The sequence below is a fragment of the Lygodium microphyllum genome, chromosome 24 (assembly GCF_053477565.2).
Source record: "Lygodium microphyllum isolate KBCC chromosome 24, Lygodium_microphyllum_v1.1.10, whole genome shotgun sequence".
Taxonomy (NCBI): Eukaryota; Viridiplantae; Streptophyta; class Polypodiopsida; order Schizaeales; family Lygodiaceae; genus Lygodium; species Lygodium microphyllum.
The window spans coordinates 73,682,247-73,697,521 of NC_141158.1; the positions used below are offsets into that span (position 1 = coordinate 73,682,247).

Here is a 15,275-nt window from a genome sequence, read left to right on the forward strand (position 1 = left end):
TATCATGAACCTAGATGTCAATCTCAGCTCTGAGATTCGAACCTTCCAGACTTCAATCGATGCGTCAAGGAATGTCCCTCTCTAGAACATGTGCACCAATATACCTGTAGATGAGACGCGGCTACCCCATCTTACCACCCTCTCACACTCCCTCTCTAGCACAGGTGAGTTGTGAGGGATGACTGCATCACCTGGACTAGAAAGCAACAAAGGAAGGGGCACTCAAGCCCTTGCCTCAATCTAAAGAAGTAGATCCCTACTATGCCTTGGACTCCCCCCCTTGGCCAAGATCAGAGTCAAAGTTAGAGGAAGAGGATGACTCATTGTGCAGGAGTCTGCATCCCGCTTCTTCCGCTTCTCTTTCTTCTTCCATGAGGTTGCTAGCTCCTTGCAATCCTTCCACAACTGACCCTTCTTAACACAATGATAACACTGAGCCTTCAACTTCTTCTACCTATCACCCCTCTCTAAAGCTGTAAAGGCCTTACTAGAACCTCCATAATGAGATGAAAGCCTCCCTTGTAAACGCAAAGATGCCTCATGCTCAAGCAACATTGAGGACATGTGTAAAGCTGACAGGTGTAGATGATGTCTGCACCTTCAGAGCATTCGCCACTCCATCAAACTCCATGGGAAGCTTGTAGAGTACCATTCCTACTAGATGTACCTCGGAAAGGGTAAACTACATGTGGCAAAGCTAGTCTTGTACCTCTGTAACACGGAGCCAAAATGACTGCCTCGAACAACATCTGAAGCTTCGACCATATTTCTGGTGATGTTCTGTAGGAGGTAACCACTGGGAGAACTTCTTTAGAAATACACCAAAGCAGTGCAGGATACACATGCATCATCCGAATCCCATGTAAGCACAGCTTCCTTATGGTTGTCCTCATCAAAATCTTCGAGAAGAGGAAAAGAACATTGAGGCCGAGAAATAGCTCCACATATAATGTACCGAATCCGCTTCTACACAAACTAGGCTCTCATCACAGAACTCCATGTAAGATAGTCACGTCCATGTAACTTATCATCAGTAGAAGTACACGAAGGAGCCATCTAGAGAGAAGAAGAGAAGATAGAGAATAGAAGGTATATACAAAGATAATACAACCAAACCAATAGCAAAGACTTCACAAAATGAGAGTTCATATGCAATATAACCAAAAATCTAATTAGAAATGAAGGCCGACTGCTACAAAATTAATAAAAACGGGTCAAAAACTGCCAAAAATAGCAAAAACAACTGCACAAACAGTCGCCCAACCCACGGTTAGGGGTAAAAAATGGAAAATGCAAGCCGATGGAGCATTTAATGCAGCAAACTAACAATCACAAGCTCGAATCCAAGAGTAGCCTGAAAATACAGGGTGCTGGCCTAAAAAACAAGCATGATCAGTAGGGGGAGAAATACCTATAATCAGCAGAAAATTTGCAGCAGGAACCTCGGTCCTGCAATTCGATACCATGTCAGAAGTGGTGCATGAATGGAAGTATAGACAAGTGCTGAAATAAACTGATGTGAACACAAGACAAAAGAAAAAGAAAACTGCAAAAGAAGAGAGCTCTGAGATGTGCTTGGGAAATGGAATCTGTATACCAAACACGAGAATGACGCGTACAACAATGAGTCATTGGCTGCATGGACACTTGCACCGGCTCCTCTGTTTAAACAGGAAAACCACCTGAATAATGGCGATGACTGAATGAGGACGAGGACGAGGACAAGCCCCTAAATAAGTAGGCCCAAAATATGCCAAATATGGCAGCTAGTCGGCCAGCTAGTTGGCCAGCATTTAAGACTAGCCGACCAGCATAAAATGCCACAAATGCCACACTAAAATAATGCCTAAATAATGACTAGTGTGCCCAACCCAACTGGCATGAACAGACTCACACATGAGCTGACAATCCTACTAACATCCTTGAGCATCCTTCAATTGTATCTATTCCCTTCATTCATTCATTCCTTTAGGATTGATTTTTTTTTGCTCTTTTGTGTTCTTGCCTCAATTCATTGTGTTTCAATCGTGGTCATATAGTTTGAGGGTTTTCTCTATGCAAATCCTAGGATATCCCACATGGTATCAAAGCTACTACTCTTCTGAAGAGTATCCCACTCTTATCGTGAAAAGCTAGGATTGCACAAGTAACATGAATCCAACTCATAATGGCTCAAATTTCTTCATCTTGGGATCCTACAGTGTCTTTATTGGCCACTCCATTGAACACCCTTATGAGGAATAAGGGTCTCATAAGAAGGACAATGATCCATCATTATCTTTCACTTATTTTACATCTAAAGCCCAACTCTTCTTCTCTTCATATACCTTCTTCACAAGGTGCTTCTCAATTGAAGCATTCAACTAGCAAGACTGTATCATCTCTCGTAACTTCCTCACAAACAATTCCGATCAAACCGAAAACGTCCGAAGGGACCTTGAAAATCTAGTGGATGGAAGAACTTAAGCTAGTTCATTGCTTCTTGTTTGAAGGACCAAGGACTAATGATATTGCTACAATTCACCTTACATCCTTGGGTGTATGATCAAGTCACTCAAGTTATACGTTCTAATGGTATAGTGATACATGGGAGACTTGACCAGAATGGATATCCTATCAAAGGATACCCTTCTTTGCCTATAGCCTATAGAGTCTTGGAAATAACAAAGAAACCCCTTATTTTTGTAACCCTGCCATTGAATGAAGTTCATGATTAAGAATCCACTATATTTAACATCCTTTTGATAGTAAAGATTGCAATAATTCTTTGTTACAAGTTGTGTAAGAGAGGAAACTTTTAAATCCTTGAGAAACTAAATCCTTATTTTGGCTTGTGTGTCAATTAAAATCACCACCAAGTAACACAGATTGATGACACTTGTAAGGAGCTCCAACAAAAGAAATTCCCTCTAAAGCAAACACTGCCACCAAAGTTTTAGAGAAGGATCCAAGGTGGAGTGAGATGTAGAAGCTTGGATCAAAGCCATAGATGATTACTTTCTGGCTGCAAAAACTACCAATCCACTCAATGCACAACCAAAAGTTCAAAGTCTTCATCTAAGTTGGGCTCAAGAGTAGGTTCATACAATCCCTTGTTATGTGATCCTAATTCTATCTATGTTGCTTCCTCAATCATGCAAGTTAAAACTCTAATTCAACATGGAGATCCAAATTTGTTCCATCATTATTTAAAGTGCATTAATCGCTAAGTAGTTCTCCTGAAAACAGCCCCAAAAAGTATTTAATGCTGAATTGCCAAAAACAAATGGTTGAATTTTTGGACTTTAGGACAAATGCACCAAAATCCTCTATAAATAGAGTCAATTGTTTAGTGCACCCTTCATCTTTGATCAGTGATCATTCTTACATCAAGCCTTCAGCCATCAACCTACTACCCTCACATTACTGCCCATGTTATGGGAGCACTAGACTATGCTCCAAAGACTAGACTGAATGCAAGATTTGTTACAAGATTTCTAATTACAAGATAATCCCACGTAGGGGCACAAGGTACAATGATAACTTAACAAGGTACGGAAAATCCCACAACCCGAGACCATAAGTATAGATGACAGGACTTGATAGGATATGAAGGATCCCACAACCCGTAACCATAGGTATGGATACAAGATCTCCCTTGACGGGGATGAATAAGATACAAGACAATACTAGACAAAATCTCCTACTACAAGATTACAAGGTGACAAGGCATCAAGAGTATAATGGAAGACAAGACAAGACTAGATACCATGACTAGATAAGAACTAGAATTAGAACTCGAAGTTACTTACTTGGAGGCTTGGACTCCTTGAGCTCCCAAGACTGACATTGGCAGACTAAGGAGTTCTATGGCGAGCCCCTCCTTTTATAGGTGTTGGACGGCGGCTAAAGATCTTCAAGAATGTTCCATGATGGCATCATTGATGATGCAAGCAATGGCATGGCATATCTTCTAGAATACACTAGGATGACATGGCAAAGGTGGGTTCACATGGTTAGCTCGAGGATGTCCTATTAAGGGTGAGTTTGCATGGGGCGTGGATTCATATGGCATGAGCAAGAATTAATCCTTACACTTAATCATAGCATGTCTGTAACATCCCCCCCTCCTCTAGCGATGAGTTCCACGAGTAGCAGCTTGGTGGTTTGGTCCAAGTTTCATTGGATTCCTCTTGTGAAATTCTTTAACTTTGAGAGGTGCTCTTTGGAGATATTCTGCAGGTTCTTGAGTGCAATCATTGATGTCATATCCTTTCTGGTGAACAAGGTATTCCAATCGACCCCGAGAGATCCTCGAGTCTAAGACATGCTCGACCTCAAATTCTTCATGATCTTCAATCTAGACAAGTGGTGGGGAATTAGATGTCTCCCCCCTCAGCGGTGAACTATGGTATGGATCAAGCAAGGAAACATGGAAAACTAGGTGAATCTTACAAGTGCTAGGAAGTTGGAGTTAGTAAGCAACTACGTTGATCTGGGCTATGATAGTGAAGGGCCCAAATCTCTAGTGGTCTAGCTTGGTGGAGGGCCTTGTTGTCTAGAGGTTATGCCTGAGTAACCATACTTTATCACCAACTTTGTATGCTAGATGTTGGATGTTGTAGACGATATTGGTCTGCATAGTGCTTCTACTAATTCAGAGCCGTTTGGATTTGTGCTTGAGTTCTTCATGTATATTTGCTAGGTGTTGAGCTTTATCTCAGGCGACAGGGTTCTTTACTTGATTGTAGAGATGTACATCCATTCTTGGATACTGGCCATAGTTTGCAAAGAAAGAAGTTTGCTTGGTAGATGCATGGATATTATTATTATAAGCAAACTCTGCAAAAGGTAAGAGCTCAAACCAATCATTCTAATGGTAGTTGATGGTGCAATGGAGATATTATTCCAAGACTTGATTTACCCATTCTATTTGACCATGAGTCTGTGGATGATTGGCTGTGGATATCTTAACTTAGACTCCAAGAAGGTTGCAAAGGCTCTTCCAAAAACTAGATATGAATTGGGGATCCCAATCGCTGATGATGTTGTCTAGAACTCCATGTAATCAGAAAATGTATCTAAGGAAAAGTCTAGTGGTAGCTGCGCATGTGATGGTCTTGGTGGTAGGGATGAAATGTGCCATTTTTGTGAACCTATCTACCACACCAAGAGTAGAGTCATATTTGTCTGATTTGGAAAGATCTCTTATGAAATCCATGGACAGAGAAGACCAGGGTCGTGCTGGAATGGGCAATGGTTGAGGGAGGCCATGTGGTTTGTGATGAGGTACTTTGGCCCTCTTGCAAATATCACATGATTTTATATATTCCTTAACTTCTTTCCACATTTGGGACCACCAAAAATCTCTTGAAATATGCTCTAAGGTCTTATTAACTCCAAAGTGTCATGTTGCTGGGGTGTCATGGCGTTGTTGGAGTACCTGGAATCTTGGCTTTCCTGAAGGGATGTAAAGAAGATTCTTTTAGTATAACAATATCAGTTTCTTGAAACTCACAAACTTCATTTCCTTTTCCCACCTGATTTTTAATCATGCAGCAAGGCTTCATGGATTAACCGGATCAAGGTAGGGTCATCTTGGTGACAACCGGAGATGGTTGCTAGCTCGAGGTGCTTTGGCTTAAGTAGTATTGCTCGTTGTTGATCAAAAGCTTATTCTCCCTTCTTAGGTGCCAGGTAGGATCTTCTTGATAAAGCAATAGTTTACCTCTGGAGGGGAGAACTCCTAATGCCAGTGGATGCATATGACCATCATCTCCATGTTGGGACCAGATGGCTCCTAAGGCATGGTCTAATGCATCAATCTCCAAGAAAAAGGGCTTGATAGGATTTGGGTGGATTGGGGCAGTTGTGAAAGCGGTTTTCACGGTTTGGAAGGCCTTCTCGACTTCTTGGGTCCATAAGAACTTTGAGTTTCCTGTGAGTCTAGTGAGTGGTGCGACTATCTTTGAGTAATCCTTGATAAATATCCTATAGAAGTTGACAAAGCCAAGGAAACATTGGACATCGTGGACACATGTGGATATCTACCAGTCAAAAATAGTCTTGATCTTCTTGGGGTCCATGAAGATACCTCTTTGGGAGACATTGTACCCCAAGAATTCCACTTCTGTCTGATGGAAAAAACACTTCTCAAGTTTTGCGAATTCCACTTCTGTCTGATGGAAAAAACACTTCTCAAGTTTTGCATATAATCATTTTTCTCTTAGCTTTTCCAAAACTAATTTTACATGGTGCTCATGCTCCTTTGGATCTTTTAAGAATATCAAAATATCATCCAAGTATATAACTACAAAATCATCTAGATACTCTCAGAAGATATCATTCATCATATGTTGAAACACTGCAGGAGCATTGGTGAGACCAAATGGCATAACAACATACTCGAAGTGACCATACCTTGTGCGGAAGGCTATCTTACATTCATCTCCTTCTCTGATCCATACAAGATTGTAAGTCTCTCGTAGATCAATCTTTGTGAAGATCTTGACTTTTCCAAGGCATTTCAAGAGCTCTGGTATCAACAGCAGAGGGTATCGATTCTTAATTGTTATCTTGTTAAGTCCTTGATAATCCACGCACATTCAAAGTGACCTGTCTTTCTTCTTTATGAACAAAATTGGGGCTCTAGCAACAAGAGACTTCGAGTGCGTAATGAACCCCTTGGCTATGTTTTCATCAATGTTTTTGAGTAGTTCAGCTAGTTCATCAGGGGATAGCCTGTAGATGGATCCAAAAGGTGGTTAAGCCCCCTCATGGAGTTCTATAGCACAATCATATGGTCTATGTTCAAGCAAGAGATCTGCATTCTTTTTTTCAAAGACAACTTGGAATTCTTAATACTGGCTTGGTAGCTTGACTAACTCATCCTTAATAGACTCTTGAGCTGGTATATGATATATCATATAGGTCAGTTCTTGCCTTGATATATGCATAAAGGCTTTGACTCCTAGATATACTGACTTTCCTCAATTTCACAACACGTAATCTTTTGCTTAACCCAATCAAATTTTGGGTTGTGCTTCTTTAGCTAAGGTATCCCAAGGATGATTAGATTTGTAGGACTAGATATGACATTAAAGCATACACGAGATTTGTGGTCACCAAGAGTTACCATGAGTAGTCATGTTTCCTTGGTAATATCTCCAAATGCTAGAGGTCTTCCATCCACAACTTCAGCTATTGCAGGATTGATCTTTTGGAGTACTAGAATCTGATATCTATTCATAAAGCCATCATCAATGAAACATGTGGAGGCCTCGGAATCAACCAGGGCTTTGAGAAAAATGGTCTTTCTCGGCAGGTTCATGTAGACTGTAACAAGAAAAGTTTCCATGGGTGTGGCTAGGATCAAGAGACCCTTTTTTATATCAAGGTCCGGTTGTATGGTCTCATTTACAATTAGACATCCTCGTTTTCCTACTCAAGGATGGTTGCAAATACTCTTGGGGTTCTTGTCCTCTTATTTAGGTAATTTAGGGCGATATGCCTAGGGTTTCCACAATATAGGCATAGATGATTCTCTCTTTGTCTTTGCTTTTCTTGCAGGATCAAGGGCTGAAATTTGGTACTATCTATTTCCATTGGTTCGGGCTTGGTTTCTTCTCTGATTGCGGCTAGGTTCCATTGGCGAGGCCTTAATCCTTCTCGCTTTTCTTGCTTCCTCTCGAACAATCTATTATCACACTGGATGTCTTGCATGTTATAATCGTTCTACATTTTTGCCTCAAGCATAGTGAACATGAGGACTTTGATGTCATCTTGAAGACCCCATTTGAATTGGTTAATACAATACTCCTCGTGCCAAGTGAGGTCACAGATTAATTGCCTAAATTCAGATGCATAAGCAAAGGCATGGTGGTTACCTTGTCGTAGCTTCCAAAGTTTTGTTTCTACTACTCGACCAGTGTTTGCATCTCCAAAAGTGAAAGTGAGCTCGCAAAGAAATGCCTCATAGTTATGAAATACTGGTATATTCTTTTCCAAGATTGGAGCAAACCATGATAAAGCTTGATTACAAAGCAAAGTCCCAATGAATCCCACCTTGGAAGTATCATCTGGATACCTATCCGGTTGCATGCGGATATAGAGCTTTACTTGCTGCAGAAATCCCCTGAACTTCAAATGGTCACCCTTGAGCTTCTCTAACATGCTGATCTTGGGTTCTCTTGTTGGGGGTTGATAAATATACGGAATCATCTTATCACTTCCTCTATTGTTTTGCAAGTCTCGGATCTGGTCTTGCATCTCTTGAAGCACAAGGCCTAGATGCATAGGGTGTTCTATTTGAAGTTGCACTTGTCATTCATTCAAGTCTTGAATTTGTTGTTCGAGAGACTAGACTAGATACAAGATACGTTACAAAAACTCTGATTACAAGATAATCCCACGTAGTAGCGGCACAAGATACAATGATAACTTAACAAGGTACGGAAAATCCCACAACCCGCGACCTTAGGTATAGACGATAGGTTTCGATAGTATATGAAGGATCCCACAACTCAGGATTGTAGGTATGGATACAAGATATTAAAATTACAAGATCTCCCTCGGCGAGGATGAACAAGATAGAAGACAGTACTATACAAGATCTCATACTACAAGATTACAAGGTGACAAGACAACAAGAGTATAATGGAAGATAAGACAAGACTAGATACCATGACCAGACAAGAACTAGAACTAGAACTCGAAGTTACTTACTTGGACGTCTGTACTTCTTAAGCTCCCAAGACTAGCATTGGCAAGACTGAGGAGTTTTATGGCGAGCCCCTCCTTTTATAGGTGTTGGAGGATGGCTAAAGATCTTCTAGAATGTTCCATGATGACATCATCGGTGATGTAGGCGATGACATGGCCTGTCTTCTAGAAGGTTCTATGATGACATGGCAAGGCTGGGTTTGCATGGTTGGCTCAAGGATGTCCTATTAAGGGTGCATGGGGCATGGATTCATATGGCATGAGCAAGAATTAATCCGTACTCTTGATTATGGCATGTCCGTGACAGCCCACACCCCATCCAAAGGAGCTGCTGAGCATTCATCAGCTCATTGCCGTCTTTTGCCTGCTATTGCCCGCCTAGAGGACATTGCCATCAATTTAGGATTGCACACAACTACTCTCCATCAATCACCTGCTGCCCACAACCAGTTGCTGCCCTCCGCACCTGTGTTTCAGCTGGCAACATCTCCCTACAGCTGGCAACCTGATTGGTGACCCTCTACAACTGCATTTTGCTCCAACTGAGCTATCAACTCATCTTAGCCAATCCTTATCAGATTTCAGCCTGTGTTTACCAATGATACCGGGCTCCTCAGCACTCTTCTATCTTCCAGCTGTCATACGAACTGCTGATGTCAATATCATACGTGCGTTTTGACTGGTACACCTGCATGTTTACTGCCATCATCATCCAGTATCAACATTAGAGCCGGTTGGTGCTGCATTTCGGAATTTGTCCAAGTACAACACACTCTCGGAGCTGTCCTTAAGAATCTTTGACAGCACTGTCAGCTCACCTCATCCCTAGTCCTCGAGACATGGAGATTTGAGACCCCTTTGCAGCATACTCAGCATATCAACATTCATTCTTCATTGATCTTCTAAGATCTCTTGAGTTCTTCATTACACTGAGTGCTTGTCGTGCACTTTGTGTTTCTTTATCTATGCTTGAGCACATCACACTTGGGTAGTTGGCTTGAAGGTGAAGTTAAAGGTATTCTCATGCTTCAACATCTTATTGCCATGGCTGAAAACTCTAGTGGCTGCAAATTGGTTACTCTCTGCATTGATAGAGGAGGAGTGTACATGTCAAAGGAATTTACAGCAGTTCTTTCTTCTAGGGGCATTATTCATCAATGCGCTATGCCTTATGCACCGCAATAGAATGGTTCTGTTGAGCACAGGAATAGATCTCTTATGGAGATGGCCAAACGTATGCTCAATGGAAAGTCTTTGCCAAATAAGTTTTGGGTGGATATGATTCATACAACTTGCCATGTGTTGAATTGTTCACCTACTCAAGCATCAAAGACACACACACACACCTTAGGAGGCATGGAATGACAGAATGCCAATGGTTGTACATATGCATACTTTTGGATGTCTTGCCTACACTCATGTTCTGTTTCAAAAGATAGAGAAGCTGCAGAACAAAGCGATTAGATGCATTTTTATTGGGTACAGTACTGAGAGCAAAGGCTATCGGTTGTATCAACCAATTACATGCAAAGTGCTTGTCAATAGAGACATCTTTGCTGAAAATTTCAGAAATCACCTTGCACAATTGCTACATCAAGTTTGATTTAATTGTCAAATTTGTGGATGACAAATGTACTATTCATGATCTATAATGGGGTGATATAATTGCTACATCTAGTTCACTATATTATCGATTGAACAAGCTCAACAATTATGGGAGATGTGTGGAAGATATGGTATATGCTATTGCAAATTCACCGGTTATTTCAAATGCAAGAATTTGATATGCATGCTCTAGTCATCTGAATTTTGCTAGTTTGCTACGTCTACAGAAGTCTGACATGATGTCATCATTGCCTACTGTTGAGACATCTATAAAATATATTTGTGAGAGGTACATCTTGTTGAAAATGCAACATACTCCTTTCCAAGAGAGAGTTTAGTGGAAGTTGTTTACAAACTGCAACTTGTATACAATGATATTTGTGATCTGATGCAAACATCATCTTTTGGCAATTACCTATACTTCATGACTCTTATTGATGATTACTTCAAGCATGCATGGATGTATCCTTTAAAAGCTAAGTCCAAAGTGTTCTTATACTTCAAGCATTTGGTATATATGACTAAAGATTTGTCAAGATCTAAAGTGAACAAAATCTTTTCTAATCAAAGAGGGAGAAGTACATATCTAAAGAATTACAATGCATTTTATATGACTAAAAATTTGCCAAGATCTAAAGTGAGCAATCTCTATTCTAATCAAAGAGGGAGAAGTACATATCTAAAGAATTACAATGCATTTTGGCTTGAACATGGGATAAACACCAATATAGAGAACCTTATACACCTCAAGAAAGTGATGCAACTAAGAGAATGAATGGATCTCTCAATGAGATGGCAAAATGTATGATCAAAAGCCAAGCTTTGCAACATAGTTTCAAGCTTGAGACTTTTATATACGCAACTTGCGTACTAAATAAGCATCCTATAAAAGCATTGCAATCTGTCACTCCATATGAGGCTTGGCATAGCAAAAAGCCATTTGTTGCTCACTTGTGTATTTTTCATTGCCTAGCTTATCCATTTGTACCTTTACAACATTGCAAAACATTGGATGACAAAGCTCTAAAATGTATCTTTGTGTAAGAGACAGGGAATACAGGGATAAAATAATGGAGAAAAATACCTACTACACTGGCGGGTATATAAGATGTAAGGGACTTGACATCTTTTCTCATCAGATTATAATAACAAGTCTCCTTCATCTTCTCTCCCTCTCTCCAGCTTTCATAGCTTCCTTCCTTCCTTTTCTGTCTTTCTCTCTCTTCTTCTAATTTTTCTCTATCCTTGTCACTCTCTTTCTCTCTCTTCTACTTCTCTCTTCTGCAATCTTCTCTCCTTTTTCTCTCCGCCCAGTCCTCTCTTTGACAATTGGTATTAGAGCCATAGGTTTTTGATCCAATTGGCCAATATTCCATTTAGTTATCCTTTTTCAATCATACAGAACTAAAAGCCACAAGTACACAGGTACAAACATGACATGGAGCAGCAATGGAGTTACCAAGGATCTCTGCACCACACGGACTGCAGGTTAGGAGCATTAATGGTGGCATGGACTAAGTTTGGAGGTTGGAAGACCGAATTTAGCAGCTCGTGGGTCATTTTTGGCCAATTTTGAAGGCATTTTCCTCCACTATTTTATCCTCGTATTCCCCGTCTCTTACACTTTATTGATTATAGCTTTAAAAGCAAGCATTGCAAGTTATCATCCACAAACTAAGTATATTTTGGTCAGCCATGATATTGTCTTAGTGGAAGATGTTGTATAAGCTTTACTTTCATGTACTAAGGAAATAAATGTATACTTACAAAGCATATATGACACCCTTGTGGCTCTTTTTAATGATGGATAGTCAAATGTAGCACCAAATAAGTTGATTTTCAACCTGTGCAAGTCTCTAATGAGTCCACAAATCAAACTATTTCTGATGTAAGATGTAAATGATACACTTGTTTATGAGAGCACAAATTGAAGGGTCCACAATTACACTAATACGGCCCATACAAACATTACATGACAATAAAATGAAATACACCTTTGTCTAGTCGTACTTATTTTGACTCGTATAGTGTCTTGTACATCAAATTGTTAGGCATTGGTTGTTTCCAATATGTGTGATGAGGATAAGCATGTTTCTTTTGAAGAGACACAAAACTCAAAAAATTAAAAAGGCTTCTAGTGTAATCTGAGTATGATAATATTGTCAAGAATGGCACTTGGTTCTTATGTGGCTTGCATCCTAGCAAACACGCCATCAATACTAAGTGGGTTTAAAGTTGAAATGTAAGCTAGAAGGTGGTATGGATCCTCACTATAAGGCTAGACTCATGGCAAGGGTTATGCTCAGCAAAAAGGCATTCACTTTAATGAGACCTTTGCTCCAACTTGCCATATAATACCTGTAGCATTGTGTGCATTATCAGCTCATAATGGCTAGAACGTACATCATTAGGACATTAAAATTGCACTTTTTGAATGGTGTTTCACATAAGTATATGTATTTCATCCCATGTGGTTTTGTTCAAAAAGGGCAAGAAAAAGAAGTGTGCACATTAAAAAGGTATTGTATGGTCTAAAGCAAGCATCTTGGGTTTGCAAGCCTATTGCTATCCCTATAAAGACAAGTTTGAAGTTAAGCTTCACATGTCATAGACTGCTTTAATATCTTTCTCTGCCGATAGGTTATTAGATGTTGTATTTGTATATGCATGCTGAGACTTAATATTCAGTTTGAAATCTCACAAGTGAACAAAATTTTACATAGGCCATGCACCAAGCATTACCAAACACTGAAGCGTGTCTTTCGCTATTTGAGTGATACTAATACCTTAGGCTCTTTTATCCTGGAGGGATCATTCCTACCAAATTTACATTCTAACTAAGCTAGTTGTTACAACACTCTTGTATCCACAAGTGACTTTTGCTTCATGCTTGGTACCTTATGCATATCATGGTTAATCAAGAAATAGCCCACTACTGTAGCCACTTTAAGTTGTGAGCTAAGTAAAAGATGGCTTCCACAAGTACTAAGTGTATTTGACTTAGATATTATTTGGTTGTTTTGGGTATTGGACGGCCATTTGCCACCACCATTTTCATCAACAGTCAGAGCACAATGGTAGTTGAAACCCAATGTTCCCTGCTCGCACTAAGCACATTGAGGTGCACTGTCATTATGTCAAAGAGAGACTCTCTGCATGAGAGATCAGCTTGGCCTATGTGCCAGATCTTTTTTTGCTGTTTGTGCATTGATATGCTGGTCATTTGCATCGTGGTGTTTGTATTTCCGCCCTGGTTTGCTCGATTGTCAAAGTGCTGTTGCAATTTACTGCTCCACTTCCGTTTCCTCAGCCTCGGCAACATGCACACATTCTAGGATTGCTGTCTTTGGCAGTTGCTGTCATCACTGCCATCTAGACTGGCTTCATCAGATCCAACATCGTGCTTTTGGTTTGCTATGTTTGGGATCTATCAAAGAATAACACACTCCTTCCTCATCCCTCAGCCTGCTTCCATGAAAGGCAATGGCTGTTGAACAGCCCTTTACTCCGTGGGAATTTCTTCTACCACATACCTCGCATACTTGTTTTGTTCATTGAGTTCATCCTGTAATTAATTCAATCATATCTCGTTCTTCATTTGTCTGTTCTGAGTTCAGTTGTTAGTCTGTTTGTACACTGTTTTTCTTTGCAAACCCTGGTGTATCATCAAATGAATCCTCTCAAAGATTCACAACCATTGAAAACACAGTTAGTATCATTAGCTTATAAAGTACCTGCAAGATCAAGATTCAATGACGAACAAATTGGTCTTCCTCTGCCATGATCATCATTGATTATGAGGCCAACAGCCTAATCTTCATAGCTTAATGTATATTCCAATTTGACAGAAACTCATCTACTGGTGCAGCCTCTTAACATTCAAATCAACAACTACTACTGCTTTGAACTTTGACAGAAACCCAGGTACTCTTAACATCCAAATCAACAACAACTTCTACTTAAAGTTTGAGAGAAACCCAATTACTCTTACATCCAAATCAACAACTTCTTCTACTTAAAGTTTACAGAAACCCGATTACTCGGGCAGACTCTAACATCCAAATCAACAACCACCACGACTACTTAAACCCATTATTTTATCTCTGGTCTCGGAGAATCTAAGAATTGAACTGTGAGACAACAGCTGTGAGAGAGACAGACAGACAGACACAGAGAATGAGAGAGAGAGAGAGAGAGAGAGAGAGAGAGAGAGAGAGAGAGCCATGCCTGAAATTTTGGGGAAGTAGGAGAGATGAACTCAGCAATGCCTTACAAAATCATGTATCAGGATGACCCCACCCCTCTTTCCTCTCTCTTCCAAATCCTCATCTCTTAATCTCTTAATAATAAATGGCATTGGGATGTCCACTTGCTTTTATGATTAAAGAATTAGCATATGCCCAAGTTCCACCGTGCTTCCGGATTCGTTCAGGGCCCCTAAATAATTGATATTACATATAAGGCTCTCTCTCTCTCTCTCTAGCCTGTCTTGTAGAATGTCCCTGTACATTCATATATTTTTAGTAGTTTGAAATTATTAACAATATTTATTGTCATATGTAGGCCCTATGATATGTATGTAGACTTATCACTTGTTCATCCAATGTTAGACTTATTAGCAAGACAAAAGGTTAGGATAGTGCTCCCTCAATATCAATTTCTTGATTTAAGCTTAACCGCGAATAAATTACATTTAGAATTAGATGGTTTAGTTATAAATCCCTGCATATACATTTTCATATAAATTGAATTGTCTAATTGGATTGCCTTTAAAAGTAAGACCTAAAGGGATCTGTTCTTTTGAGTTGTTGTTCAAGATTCACTAACAACTATTAGAGATGTACAAGTAAATGTGGAAACAATATTGATGTGGTCAAGTAAAGAAGGGTCATCTCAAAATCTTATTTTAAGATAAAAGTATTAATGAAAGAACAATGTAATATAAAAAGGCGCAAGAGCCTATCTTGAAA

The 15,275-nt window shown here is 39.8% G+C and overlaps 1 protein-coding gene across 6 annotated transcripts in view; it reads right to left on the reverse strand.

Annotated features, from left to right (window-relative positions):
* Positions 1-14,687, reverse strand: part of SOX (sulfite oxidase) — a 67,481-nt gene extending 52,794 nt beyond the window's left edge. For 2 of the 6 annotated variants that reach the window (XM_087665032.1, XM_087665033.1), the window contains exons 1-2: positions 14,533-14,678; positions 12,073-12,149 (exon numbers count right to left, since the gene is read on the reverse strand). The gene's annotated coding sequence lies outside the window, so the exon portion shown is untranslated. Of the gene's footprint in view, positions 1-1,411; positions 1,450-12,072; positions 12,150-14,532 lie in introns of all 6 variants that reach the window. The other 4 variants (XM_087665035.1, XM_087665036.1, XM_087665030.1 and 1 more) reach the window with 4 other exon arrangements.
* Positions 14,688-15,275: the final 588 nt, after the last annotated feature.